Here is a 13,112-nt window from a genome sequence, read left to right on the forward strand (position 1 = left end):
ACTGAACAAGGCTGGAGGTTTTCACAGGCATCTATGTTGATGGGACCTGCCAGTTACGGCAGGTTCTTGAACTGAAGGACCCCCTTGAGCTTCTAGATCTGGGATAGTCATATTTTGGGAAGCTTATGGTTGATCTTGTTATAGCAGGAAAACTACATGTTTCAGGCAGGCTTCTTGTGAATTTCATGGCCCTTTTATCCCTGAGCATCTGTTTCTCCTCCCTGACTTTATAGCCCTGCTCTGTCTTGACCTCCAGCTTTTGGAGACTTGCCGGCTTCCAACTTCTGACCTGGCTTTGATTTGCTCTTTCATCTTGACTTTCTGCCTCAGTATTCTCTGCATATAAACTGTCTTTTCAGCTTGCTTCAGATTCCTCTGTCTATTTTTTTCCTTGGTTCTCCTTATCCTGGATCATTGCTGTTTTTTATAAATCCGCCATTGCCCATAATCTGATTCTATGAAGAATACTAGCCCTAATTCAGGGACAGAAAAAGATTCTAGAGGTCCAAGCACTGAAAAAATTAAATGTCCCTTCTATATAATTCAAGATAAAAGGGGAAATAGAGGCCATCTAATACAAGTCTACTCCTTTTTAAGAAGTTCTGTTTTGTTTTGTTTTAAAGATCTTTATTTTATTGTGGTTTTTTTTTTTTTTTTCTTTTTCTTGGCCGTGTCGCACAGCCTGTGGGATCTTAGCTCCCCGATCAGGGATTGAACCTGGGCCATGGCAGTGAGCACACTGAGTCTTAACCACTGAACCGCCAAGGAATTCCCAAGAAATATTTTTAAAGGAAGGATTCACACAGAACTTTTTGAATCCCAGTCTTTACAAGCTGGGCAGCATTGAGCAAGTTACTGAACCTTTCTATGTTCCAGGATCATAGAGCAAAAAATAATTCTCCCCCTGCATAGTGAGGATGAGGGGAAATATTGGCCATGAAGAGCCTACTCTCTGGTAGCCATTCAGTAAATGTTAGTTTGACTTCAGTTTCACAACTTGCTTCAGCTCTAATGGTTTTCCTTCATTTAAGTGACTGTTCCTAGTAAAATGTATAGATGAGAAAGAACTCAATACCCAGGAGAGATTAAGAATTCCTACAATTCATTAAGAAAATACCAAATCACTCAATTTTAAAAAACAGATGAAAGATCTGAATGAGAACTTCCCAAGAGAAGATATCCAAGTGGTCAAGAAGCACATGAAAATACACTCAACTTCATTAGCCATCAGGGAAGTGCAAATTAAAACCACAATGAGATACTTCTTTACACCTTCTATTTAGTTAAAATTTAAAAGACTAACAATTTCTAGTGTTTGGGGGATATGGAGAAATTGGAGCTCTTATACCTTGCAGGTAAGAGTATAAAAAGGCAAAACCGGGGGCTTCCCTGGTGGCGCAGTGGTTGGGAATCTGCCTGCCAATGCAGGGGACACGGGTTCGTGCCCCGGTCTGGGAAGATCCCACATGCCACGGAGCAACTGGGCCCGTGAGCCACAATTACTGAGCCTGCGCGTCTGGAGCCTGTGCTCCGCAACAAGAGAGGCCGCGACAGTGAGAGGCCCGCGCACCGCGATGAAGAGTGGTCCCCACTCGCCGCAACTGGAGAAAGCCCTCGCACAGAAACGAAGACTCAACACAGTCATAAATAAATAAATAAAAGAACGTGAATTTCTTAAAAAAAAAAAAAAAAAAAAAAAAAGGCAAAACCACTTTGAAAAGCTGTTTGGTATTTTATTATGAAGTTAAACATACACCACCCTACAATCTAGTAATTCCACTCTAGGTATTTACACAAAAGAAATAAAAATTCAACGCTGTACAGAGATTTGTAGACATATGCTCATAGAAGCTTTTACTATAGTAGTAAAAAAAAAAAAAAAAGGAGACAACCCAAATGTCCATCAACAGAATAGATAAGCAACTATTATATTTTTACAAAGATGGATAAATCTCAAAAATATTATGCTGAATTAAGAAGCCAGACACAAGAGTACAAACTGAAGGATTCCATTTATATTAAGTTCCAGAACAAACAAAACTAATTTGTGGTGAAAAAAGAAATCAGAAAGTGGCCACCTTTGTGATTGGGACTGACTGGGAAGGCACACAAGGAAACTTCCTGAGATGGTGAAAAAGTGTTACATCTTAATCTCCATGTTAGTTACATAGGTGAAATTCCATTGATCCAATCATGCCTCAATTTTTATAAAGTTTAAATACGATGATATAAAACTCAAAACTTACTTGTGTAAATCTTAAGTGCCATATTTCATCAATACTAAGATACATTTCCCCACATTTCAACATTTCTGAAGCCAGGATGTACCTTAGACTCAATGGTACAGCATAGTTTATTGGCAGCACGTTTTCTTTCCTAGAAATATATAAAACAATGGTACACCTTAGATTCATTGAAAATTGGTAGCTTCTTTCTAATTTTTTTTTTTTTTTTTTGCAAAACTCTTGCTAAAGTCATCAAAATTAAACTTTTCTTACAGACTCACTACTTTGGTAGTGCACGTACTTACTTCAGTCTATTCAGTAATCTAGAAATGCCCCAATTTTACGTCCTATGGAATGACATTCTTTAAATGCCACCTACTTCTTCAAGTCGTTTGAGGACAAATTACAGTGGTTGCCTGGCTCCAGCCCCACGCGGCCCCAGCCTCCACTAACAGACGCAGCCATGTCCCAGCCTGAAGGCCTCATCAAGCCAAGGGCAGTAACACATGATCATGGCCATGGCTCAGCGAGCTCAGCTACTCCTGCTGCCAACTCCACTCTGTCCTTGTCCAATCCTAATGACTAGTTTCACAGAATGGAGAGAGGTACCAAGTGAAATTTTTCTCTTCCCAAATTAGTGTGAAAGACACTGTATGATGGCTTACTTAACAACTATGCCCCACCTTATTATTCCACGTAATCCTCTATTACAGAGGTTGGAAAGCCAGACACTTGCTTTTCCAACTTCCTTTGTTACTTGTGGTAGCCACGTGACATAGTTCTGGCCAATGAAACACATTCGGAAGTCTGCTGGTGCAAGTGAGGGAAGGAGGGGTCTGGGAAAGATGATTTCTTGCTACTCTGCCTCCCAGTGCCTGGCCTTGAATTTTGATGTGATGGCTGAAGCCAGAGAAGCTCTCTTGCAACTGTTAAACAGCAAGATAAAGAACCACATGCCAAGGAGGGCAGAGTGGGAAAACAGAAACAGCTTCAAAGTTATAGTTACATTTTTAAGAAATGTTAATGATATTGTGGCTATTTTTCTAGAAGTCCTTATCTTTTAGTGATCCATACTGAAATATTTATACATTAATACTGTGATGTCTATAACTTGCTACAAAATAGCCCAGTGGGGGCTGCTGGGAAAGTGAGTGTAGGTATAGATGAAACAAGATCAATCATAAATAGATAACTATTGAAGACAGACATACATGCATCTTCTCTCTAATTCTGTGTATGTTTCAAATTCTCCATAATAAAAAGACTGGGGGGGCTTCCCTGGTGGCGCAGTGGTTGAGAATCTGCCTGCTAATGCAGGGGACACGGGTTCGAGCCCTGGTCTGGGAAGATCCCACATGCCACGGAGCAGCTGGGCCCGTGAGCCACAATTGCTGAGCCTGCGCGTCTGGAGCCTGTGCCCCGCGACGGGAGGGGCCGCGATAGAGAGAGGCCCGCGCACCGCGATGAAGAGTGGCCCCCGCTTGCCGCAACTGGAGAAAGCCCTCGCACGAACCGAAGACCCAACACAGCCAAAAATAAAAAATAAATAAATAAAAATAAGAAAATCCTTAAAAAAAAAAAAAAAAAAAAAAAAAAGACTGAAAGATTTGGCAGACACTACTTCTGTGATCAAGTTCAACACTATCAGCTGACAATCACAAGGCTAACATCACCAGGGATTAATCATGTTGATATCCCCCGATCTGATGCAGTGAGAAGGGCACTCCACCTCAGTGGTAGCGCCCCCCAAACCAACAATTCCAGGCTAAGTATGAGAAAACACCAGCCAAACCATATTGAGGAACATTCTGCAAACTGACTAGTACTCTTCAAAAGGTGTCAAGGTCATGAAGAACAAGTGAAGAGAAAAGAGACAAGAGGATCCTAAGGAGACATGAAGAGAAAGAGACAAGAGGATCCTAAGGAGACATGAAGCCTAAATGCAATGTGGTACCCTGGATTGGATTCTGGAACAGGACTAACACATTACTGGGAAAACTGACGAAATTCCAAATTCCAAAAAAGCCTGTAGTTTAGTTAATAGTAATGTACCGACTTCTTACTTTTGACAAATGTTCTTTAGTTACACAAGACATTAATGTTATGAGAAACTGGGGGAAGCGTATATGAGAACTCTTCGTACTTTCTTTGTGATTTTCCCGTGAATCTAAAATTATTCCAAAGTAAAAGGTTTATTTTTAAAAAAGTCTAAAGGAGTTTGGAGTCCCAGTGGTATTACTGAAGCAGTGAACCAACACCAGCAATGGCCTACCTCCAGATTTCTTGTTATGTGAGAAAAAGAAAACACATTTTAAAAAGTAAATGTCACTTAACTACTCTGTTACTTGAGCTGAATAAATATGAACTGATAAAATGTGTTTGTTTGTCTGATGCGATTAGCTCTTGAACCCACGGTTGAGAACAATGGCATTAAGTACCTCACAGCAACTGGGGCCAGTTCCTGACCCTCAGCAATGGCCAGCATCTGTCATTTCAGCAGAATTCACAGGACCAACACCCAACTCCACTCCCATCCCTAGTTTACATAAGGGAAGGACAGGAAGTGAGAGGGAAGGAGTTGTCTCTGGGAACCTGCCTAAAGAAAACAACTAGTAAGACCCTTTATTAAGTAGTTATGACACAAGATCAACACACAAAAAACAACAGCTTTCTTTTCAACTACATTCATCAACTATAAATGAACTAGTAAATATAATGGAAAACAAATCTCACTCAAGTAGCAACAAAAACTCCAAAATATCTAGGAATAAAACTACTAAAAATGAGCAAGATGCATATGAATAAAACTATAAAACTTCATAGGACATAAAAGACTTGAATCATTTAAAAAACACTATCATGTTCCTGGATATAAAGATGCTACATTGTAACGATCTCAGTGCTTCCTAAATTAATCTATAAATTAAATACATTGCCAATCAAAGTTCCAATGTAAAACCTAAATCATATACACTACACAAAAAGGATCTGTATCCAGAATATATAAAGAACTCTCAAAACTCAATAGTAAGGGGAAAAAAACCCATTTTTAAAATGAGCAGAAGATTTGAACACTTTCACCAAAGAGGATATGAGGATGGCCAATACGCACAAGAAAAGATGTTCAACATCATTAATCATTAGAGAAATGCAAACTAAAACCATGATGAGATACCAGTACACATTGATCAGAATGACTAAAATGAAAAGTACTGACAACACCAACTGCTGACAAGGATACGGAAGAACTTGTACTCTCATACATCGCTGGTGGGTATGCAAAATAGGACTGCCGCTGGGGAAAAGAATTTGGCAGTTTTTACAATTAAACATAAACTCAGCATGCAACCCAGCAATCCCACATCTTGGTATTTAGCCAAGGAAAGTGAAAATTTATGTTCACACAAAAATCTGTACATGAATGTCTAAGATAGCTCTCTTTATAGTGTCCCCAAACTGCAAACAACCTAAATGTCCTTCAGCAGAGGAGAATGAATAAGCTGGGGTACATCCATGCCATGGAATACTACTTAACAATAACTCAGGAACTTGGGTGAATCTCAAAGGCACTATGCTGAGTGAGAGATCAGTCTCAGAAGGCTACATTCTATATGATTCCACGTATATAACATCCTCAGAAAGACAAAATTATAGTGACAGAGAACAGACAGTGGTTGTCAGGGGCTATGGCTGGAGAAGGGTCTGACAATAAAAGGGCTGATAAAACTGTTCTGTATCCTGGCTGTGGTGGTGCCTACACAAGTCTACACACATGTCAACACTCACAGAACTGTACATTCCCCCCAAAGTTAGTTCTACTATATGTTAATTTTTAAAATTTTCCAATGTAATTTTTAAAATGGAACTTGAGAAGCTAACACCAAATCTCAGCCAGAAGAAAAAAGTGAACAAGGATAATGAAAACATTTTGAGAACAGTGTTTGAAGACCTGCCCCACCAGATTTGAAAACTTCCTATAAGATTATCCTTACTGTATGACATGGAAAGTATGGTTGGTACAGACAAATAGATCTGTAGAAAGACAAATAAATCACCAGAGGAGTCAGAAGCAGGTATATGTGCAAATTTAGCTCAGGATAAATTTAACGTCTTAGACCAACAGGAACAAGATGGTCTATTCAATAAATGGTTGGGAATGAATGGATATCTATTTCTTTCAAAGTACAGTTACATCACATTATGTATTAAAATAAAATTTAGCTACATTAAATAACTAACTGTATAAAACAAGATTACAAATGTTCTTCAGAAATGTGTGTGTGTGTGTGTGTGTGTGTACAAGAATGTCTGCTGGGAGCATCATTTGTAACAGCAAAGAGAAACAGTGAGAAAGAAGACAAAGAAAGAAATATCCATCAGAAGTTAAACGATATACATTCATACTATGGAATAGGTGTATCGAAATATACTCTGATATGAAAAGGTTTGGAAAACGTAGAGCAAAATGTACAGGAAGATGTCTTTATATGGAAGCTGCACATCAACTGGTCTGGAGGGCATGCTCCAGCTAATGGGGACAGAAGGGACAGAGGGGAGGAGGTGGCTCACTTTTACTCTGCATCCTTCATTTTAAAAAGTTTATCACTACACAGAGCGATGTATTATTTACTGTTAAAAAAACTAACTTCACCAGCACGTAGCTGCAGGAGGAAAGAGGTCTGAGAGAAGAGCCTTGGAAGTCTGGAGGCAGGCTCATCAAGTCTGCGAGAGGCTGTCACAAGAGAAGGGACGTTTGTGCCAAGTGACAGCCAGATCCTTCCTGGCCAGCAGGGCTTTTTGTTCAGGCCAGACCTGTCCCTTGGCCATCCAAGGCCCAGTTCCCCCAGTAAGAAGCAGTTGTCAAGGAATAAGAAGACTCTTCTTGTGAAGATCCAGGGTTAGTAAGTGTTTACTAATTTGCATTTCCCAATACTTTTCACAAGAGAAAGAAAACCAAGGTAGTGTTAAACTGTGAAAAGAATGCTCTATCTTGTGCTCTTAAAGATGAGGACCAGTCATATTCAGTGTTACTAACTGAGGTTTAGAGAGTGAGTAGCAAGTTCTAGACCCACAGAAATCCCTTGATGAGCACCTCCCAAAGGGTTTATAAAAGCAAACCATTAAAGAACATTGGCAGAAATAACTTACACATGTATATTTAATAGTTTACATATATGTAATATGTATGTATACATGTATATACATAGATACATACGCATGCACACATACGTACATATAGTGTTATACAGTGTTTTGCCATTTACAAAACCCTCTGCACACAACTTTGTATGTGACCCTTAAAGAAGGACAGGTGTTATTATCCTGACTTGACAGATGAGAAACTAGAAGCTTGAAGAGCTTCATGATCTGACAGTTCTCTCACCAGGTCTCACGGCCGTCCCAGGTGGGTGCCCCGGCATAGGTGAGGCACCTGCACCACCAGACGATGCACCTCACAGAACACACCAGCGGGGACTTTGCAGCTTCTTTGGAAAAACACACAGAAAGGTCCATCTCACCTCAGCAATGGAAAGAAACAGTTTGAAAAACATGGCTCTGAAAAATGCTATTTAGTGATTATGTAACACATATATTTTCTGCAGACACATTAAAAACTCCCTTTGGTAGAATTACTGAAGCCTCAAATAATAAGACTAGAACTTGAAATTACTTCAACAGAATAAACAACAATACTCTCAAGGTAAATTCAGCCCTGCCTTGTGTTTTAAACTTATTCTCAGTCACTTTAATTATATGTGTAAAACACCTTGCTTCAGGAGGGAATTCCTTTAGCTGCCCTCCTAATCTTAAAGTCCTTTAATATTGCTGGAGTAAACTGGAGTCATATTTGGAAGTCATGGTGAGTTTAATTATCACAAGATCACTGAGTAAAATTTCCTCTGATGACACAGCTTACCACTTGAAGCGAGCTAAATCAGCTTTCTACAAACAATGGCAAGAAAAACTTTTTTAGTTTTTTTAAATTGAAGTATAGTTGATTTACAACATTGAGTTAGTTTCTGGTGTACAGCAAAGTGATTCAGATATATATATATTAATTTTATCAGATTCTTTTCCATTATAGGTTATTACAAGATACTGAGTATAGTTCCCTGTGCTATACAGTAGGTCCCTGTTGTTTATTTTATAGATAGTAGTGTATATCTGCTAATCCCAAAATCCTAATTTATCCCTCCCTCCCCACCCTTTCCCCTTTGGTAACCATAAGTTTGTTTTCTATGTCTGTGAGTCTGTTTCTGTTTTGTAAGTAAGTTCATTTGTATCATTTTTTTAGATTCCACATATAAGTGATATCATATGATATTTGTCTTTCTCTGTCTGACTTACTTCACTTAGTATGATCATCTCTAGGTCCATCCATGTTGCTGCAAATGGCATAATTTCATTCTTTTTTATGGCTAACATTCCATTGTATATATAATTCTTTTTGAATTAGAGTTTTCATCTTTTCCAGATATATGACCAGGAGGGGGATTGCTAGATCATATGGTAGCTTTATTTTTAGTTTTTTAAGGAACCTCCATACTGTTCTCCACAGCGGCTGCAGCAAGAAAAAAAATTTTTGTAATGTATATAGTTTCTTATAAAAACATTCATAGCTTCACAATTATGAGTCAAAGATCCTTGGAACTAGCAAAACACATTTTAAAATATTACAGGAAATCTCTTTGCTCATCTTAATAAAGAGACTTAGAGAGAAATTAAACTTCAGCGGGACAATGCAGAGGGACTACTGATTTATCTTAAATCTTATGTAAATACGTGCTAATCTTTTTCTTCTGACAGCATGTGATGACCAGGGGAGAGCTCATTTTCTCACAGCCCCCCCATCCCCTTCAAGTTTTTGTTTAAAACTGCCACCCAGGGTCTGTAGTTTCTGTCTTCAGTTATAATTTCTAGTTAGGGTTGAATTTAAGAAGACAAGGCTTAAAATGTTCTGTTTCCATAACCGCTAATAATTACCATGCATGGTGCTAAGAACCGTATCTGCATTATGTCCTTTAGTCCTCACAGTATTACAGTGAAGGAAGCAACAGAAACTGTCAGAAGTTAAGTAAATGTGGTCAAGGCCACATGGCAGTAAATTTCAGAACCAAGACTTGAAACTCGCAGAGCCATGTGAATCCAGAGCTTGGTGAAAATAAAGACCCAAATGTGGGATCTAACACTTGAAAAGTGGTAACTCACACATTTAACTTTGTATGTGCTTTATAAGCATTTCACTAAAGAAATAGTTATTGTGTCCACCAGGCTCCAGGAAACACCCTAACTGCTGGTCAGATACAGTGGTGGATGAGATTCTTGGAGCTTACATTCTAGTGCAAAGGCACTGGACAATAAACTCACAAACAAGTGAACAGATAAACAAAAAAAGAAATACACTGGATAAGGGCTCTGTCGAGCACTAATGAGGATGAGGAGGGATTCTAGTTGTATTCCTGCCCCACCTTCTCTCCTGGGTTTGAGCTCTTGGAGAGTAGGAATACATTTCAGATTTCCCTGATTGGTCTTAAACAACGATTTGCACATAGTAGGATCAACACACCAGTGACACACTATTTAAAGAGCAAAGTATAGTCTCTGACAACCTTTTATTTGAATGTAAATGACACCCCTTTGTAGCTTTAGTTTATTCGACCTATATCTGAAGGTGGAATGCAGAAGGATTTTCCTCCTTCATTCTATAGGGTACAAGAGCTCATATCATACTGTTGTCAGAAAGATCAGAAAACCCCAGAGCGTTTGAAACGAGAAGGACCCTATGGGGCCTTCCTGGGGAAAACCCCCCACCCTCTGTCCCTCACCTCTTTTTTGTAGAAAACCTTTAGCCTCCTAGGCCTTTCCTGAGTTCCAGAGAGCAAATTTAATCAGAGAAGTGACGAGATGCAAAAACAAAGGAAAGCAGTCAAGTAAGACAAAACAATAATAGTTTAGCCATAAAACAAAGTCAAGGAATCTTAGTTCCTCCTCAAAGGGCTATAGATAAAATCCTGAGCCATATACTTGGGTTGTTTTTACAGAAACCAAACTCCCGCCAGATGAAAACTGCTGACCACTAGGCACACAGACCTCAGAAAGGTTGGAACCAGAAGGTTGATTGAGACTCCTGAAACATCACCCTGTTACCTCACCATCAACCAATGAGAGAGTTGTGCATGAGCTGATCGCACACCTGCGACCCCCTCCTTCACACTGTCTTTAAAAACCCTTTCCTGAAAGTCATCAGGGAGTTCAGGTCTTCGAGCATGAGCTGCGCATCCTCCTGGCTTGGCGCCTGCAATAAGTGCTGCCCTTACCTTCATCACAGTCTGGCATCAGAAGAGTGGCTTTGTTGCACGTCAGGCGATGGACCCAGTTTGGTTTGGTAACAAGCTCAACATGGCAAGTTCTCCTGATAGAAAAAAAATAATGCAAAATTTAATTTGACTTGCTGAACACTTTTACTTTTTAAGTCTTGTTTCTCAAAATTCTCCCACAACTTAAATCAGTAGCTAGAACTATTAGATGAGCCACAGGTGCATCATTTATTAAACAGTTGATGCTGCCCTGCAATAAATGGCAGGGAGAGAATACTCATCTTCCAAAAGGCTTGCTCCACCTAATTTCTATAGAAGTCCCCAGACAGTAAGACGTACAGCTGTTCCTTACTTAATTAGTGGGCTTCAAAAACGTCACATTTCTTTCTTTTATTTGACAAATAATTTTGAGTCGTGACCATATGCCAGGCACTGAGACAGGTATTGGAGAAAGAATGGTGAGCAAAACTAAACCGTACCCTTCACCTCATGGAGTTTACTGAATAATGGTACTTTTTTCATACAGTTTCCTGAATTCCACCCCATACTTGCTGAATCAGAATCTCTAGGGCGGTGATTCTCAAGCTTTAGTGCAAATCAAAATCAGACTGCTGTCCCCTCCACCTCCAGAGTTTCTGATTCAGGAGGTTTGGGGTAGGGTTCAAAAATTTGCATTTCTAACAAATTTCCAGGTGATGCTGATGTTGCTGGTCTGGGGGCCACACTTTGACAACCACTGGCCTAGGGCATAGGACCCAAGCATCTGCACATAATTCTGATGTGTGTCCAGGTTTGAGAACCACTGGAGTACATCTGCCCATCACCAGGTTGGTTGCCACTGATGAAGGAATTTCAAAAGAAGCACAAGTCCGGTCCCTGCTTCCAAGAAACCTACACTGAGATGGGAGAGATAAAACACAAAGTCGAATTTTATGAACAGCTGCAGTGCCTTGCTGGGTGTTATTGTTATATTTACACAAAAACTCCAGAAATGTGTGTTCTCAGTGGAGGTTGGAATGGGTGAAAAAATCTGCTGGGTCTTGAAAACTAAGTGGTGTTTGGATAGGTAGTCAGAAATTAGCAAGTTAATCATGGAAAATTAACTTAGAGCCCATTTCCTTCAAATATGGTGACAAACCCCACTACTAGTAGCAGTACCTGTGACTTTGTCACCAAAAGAATTTACAGATATTTTCATATCATACTTCAGTGGTTGTAGATATTTCAAAATATTGTTTATAGACATCACCACTTCGAAATTATAACAGTTACAGATCTGCCTCTAGATCTTATATGATAAAGTGCAAATATATTTGCTTCTTTTAGCAACACAGCTTTCAAAATATTTTGCTAACTATTTCAGTATAACTTCAGTATAAGTTTCTTTCAAAATTTTACGTATTTCACTGTATGCATTTAAAAACATTCTGAGAAGGGGTCTGTGGCATAAAAATAGGTGAAGACAGCATTAGCAAGGCTTGGTGGCTGTGAGAACAGAGTACACACAGAAGACAGGGAAGCAGGGTGTGGAGCTGGGGATAAAAGTAAACTAAGTTTGGACTGGTTGGGTGAGGGCTTAAAAACCAAGGAGAGAATCCATAAGGTATGGCGGATTGGTTGTCATTAAGACACGTAATCGTCGGCCTCAGTTCTGACTGAACAGCTGCCCTGGGGCTTCTCAAACTTTAGTAGAGATAAGAATCCAAGGAGAGTTTATGAAAATATAGATTCCTGGGCCCCACCTGCAGAGATTCTGATTCAGTAGGTCTCAGGGGGGAGGCCCCAAGTCTGCATTTCTAATTAGTTCCCAGGTGACTCTGACCACATACAGCGGTCTGTCCACACAGACTCCACTTTGATTACCTCTGATGTAATTAATGACATACACACAGAAAAATCAAGCTCAGGAACAGCTATGTGTTGTGTAAATACTTTCTGCCATTAGCAGTATGGTGCAAGTACAAAGTGGGAAAGAAAAAAAGTCCCATAGCTAAATCAGTATATGAAAAACTTAGAACAATAAAGTCAGACTTATGCTAAGAGCCTTCATCCATGCCAATGTGCACAGTTACTCTTCAGGAGAAGGACATGGAGGGCAGCGTGTCCCAAGTTTATGTGACCACAAAACCCCTTTCTCTTCAGTCGTGCTGGACCAAGGACACATTTTGAGTAAAGCTGGTCTATGGTACCTTTGGAAGAACTTCCCCACAATACCAGAGATTGTTAAAAGCAGTCTAGGGGCTTCCCTGGTGGCGCAGTGGTTGAGAATCTGCCTGCCAACGCAGGGGACACGGGTTCGAGCCCTGGTCTGGGAAGATCCCACATGCCGCGGAGCAACTGGGCCCGTGAGCCACAATTACTGAGCCTGCGCGCCACAATTACTGAGCCTGCGCGTCTGGAGCCTGTGCTCCGCAACAAGAGAGGCCGCGATAGTGAGAGGCCCGCGCACCGCGATGAAGAGTGGCCCCCACTTGCCGCAACTAGAGAAAGCCCTTGCACAGAAACGAAGACCCAACACAGCCATAAATAATAAATAAATAAAAATTAAAAAAAAAAAAACAGTCTGCAG

General features: G+C 40.0%; 1 long non-coding RNA gene across 1 annotated transcript; it reads right to left on the minus strand.

Annotated features, from left to right (window-relative positions):
- Positions 1-7,522: 7,522 nt before the first annotated feature.
- Positions 7,523-10,634, minus strand: LOC130705969 (uncharacterized). The gene is made up of 3 exons (XR_009006389.1): positions 10,544-10,634; positions 8,574-8,787; positions 7,523-7,711 (listed from the first exon to the last, which is right to left on the minus strand). It is a non-coding gene; the product is annotated as an uncharacterized LOC130705969 (long non-coding RNA).
- Positions 10,635-13,112: the final 2,478 nt, after the last annotated feature.

The sequence above is a fragment of the Balaenoptera acutorostrata genome, chromosome 20 (assembly GCF_949987535.1).
Source record: "Balaenoptera acutorostrata chromosome 20, mBalAcu1.1, whole genome shotgun sequence".
Lineage (NCBI taxonomy): Eukaryota > Metazoa > Chordata > Mammalia > Artiodactyla > Balaenopteridae > Balaenoptera > Balaenoptera acutorostrata.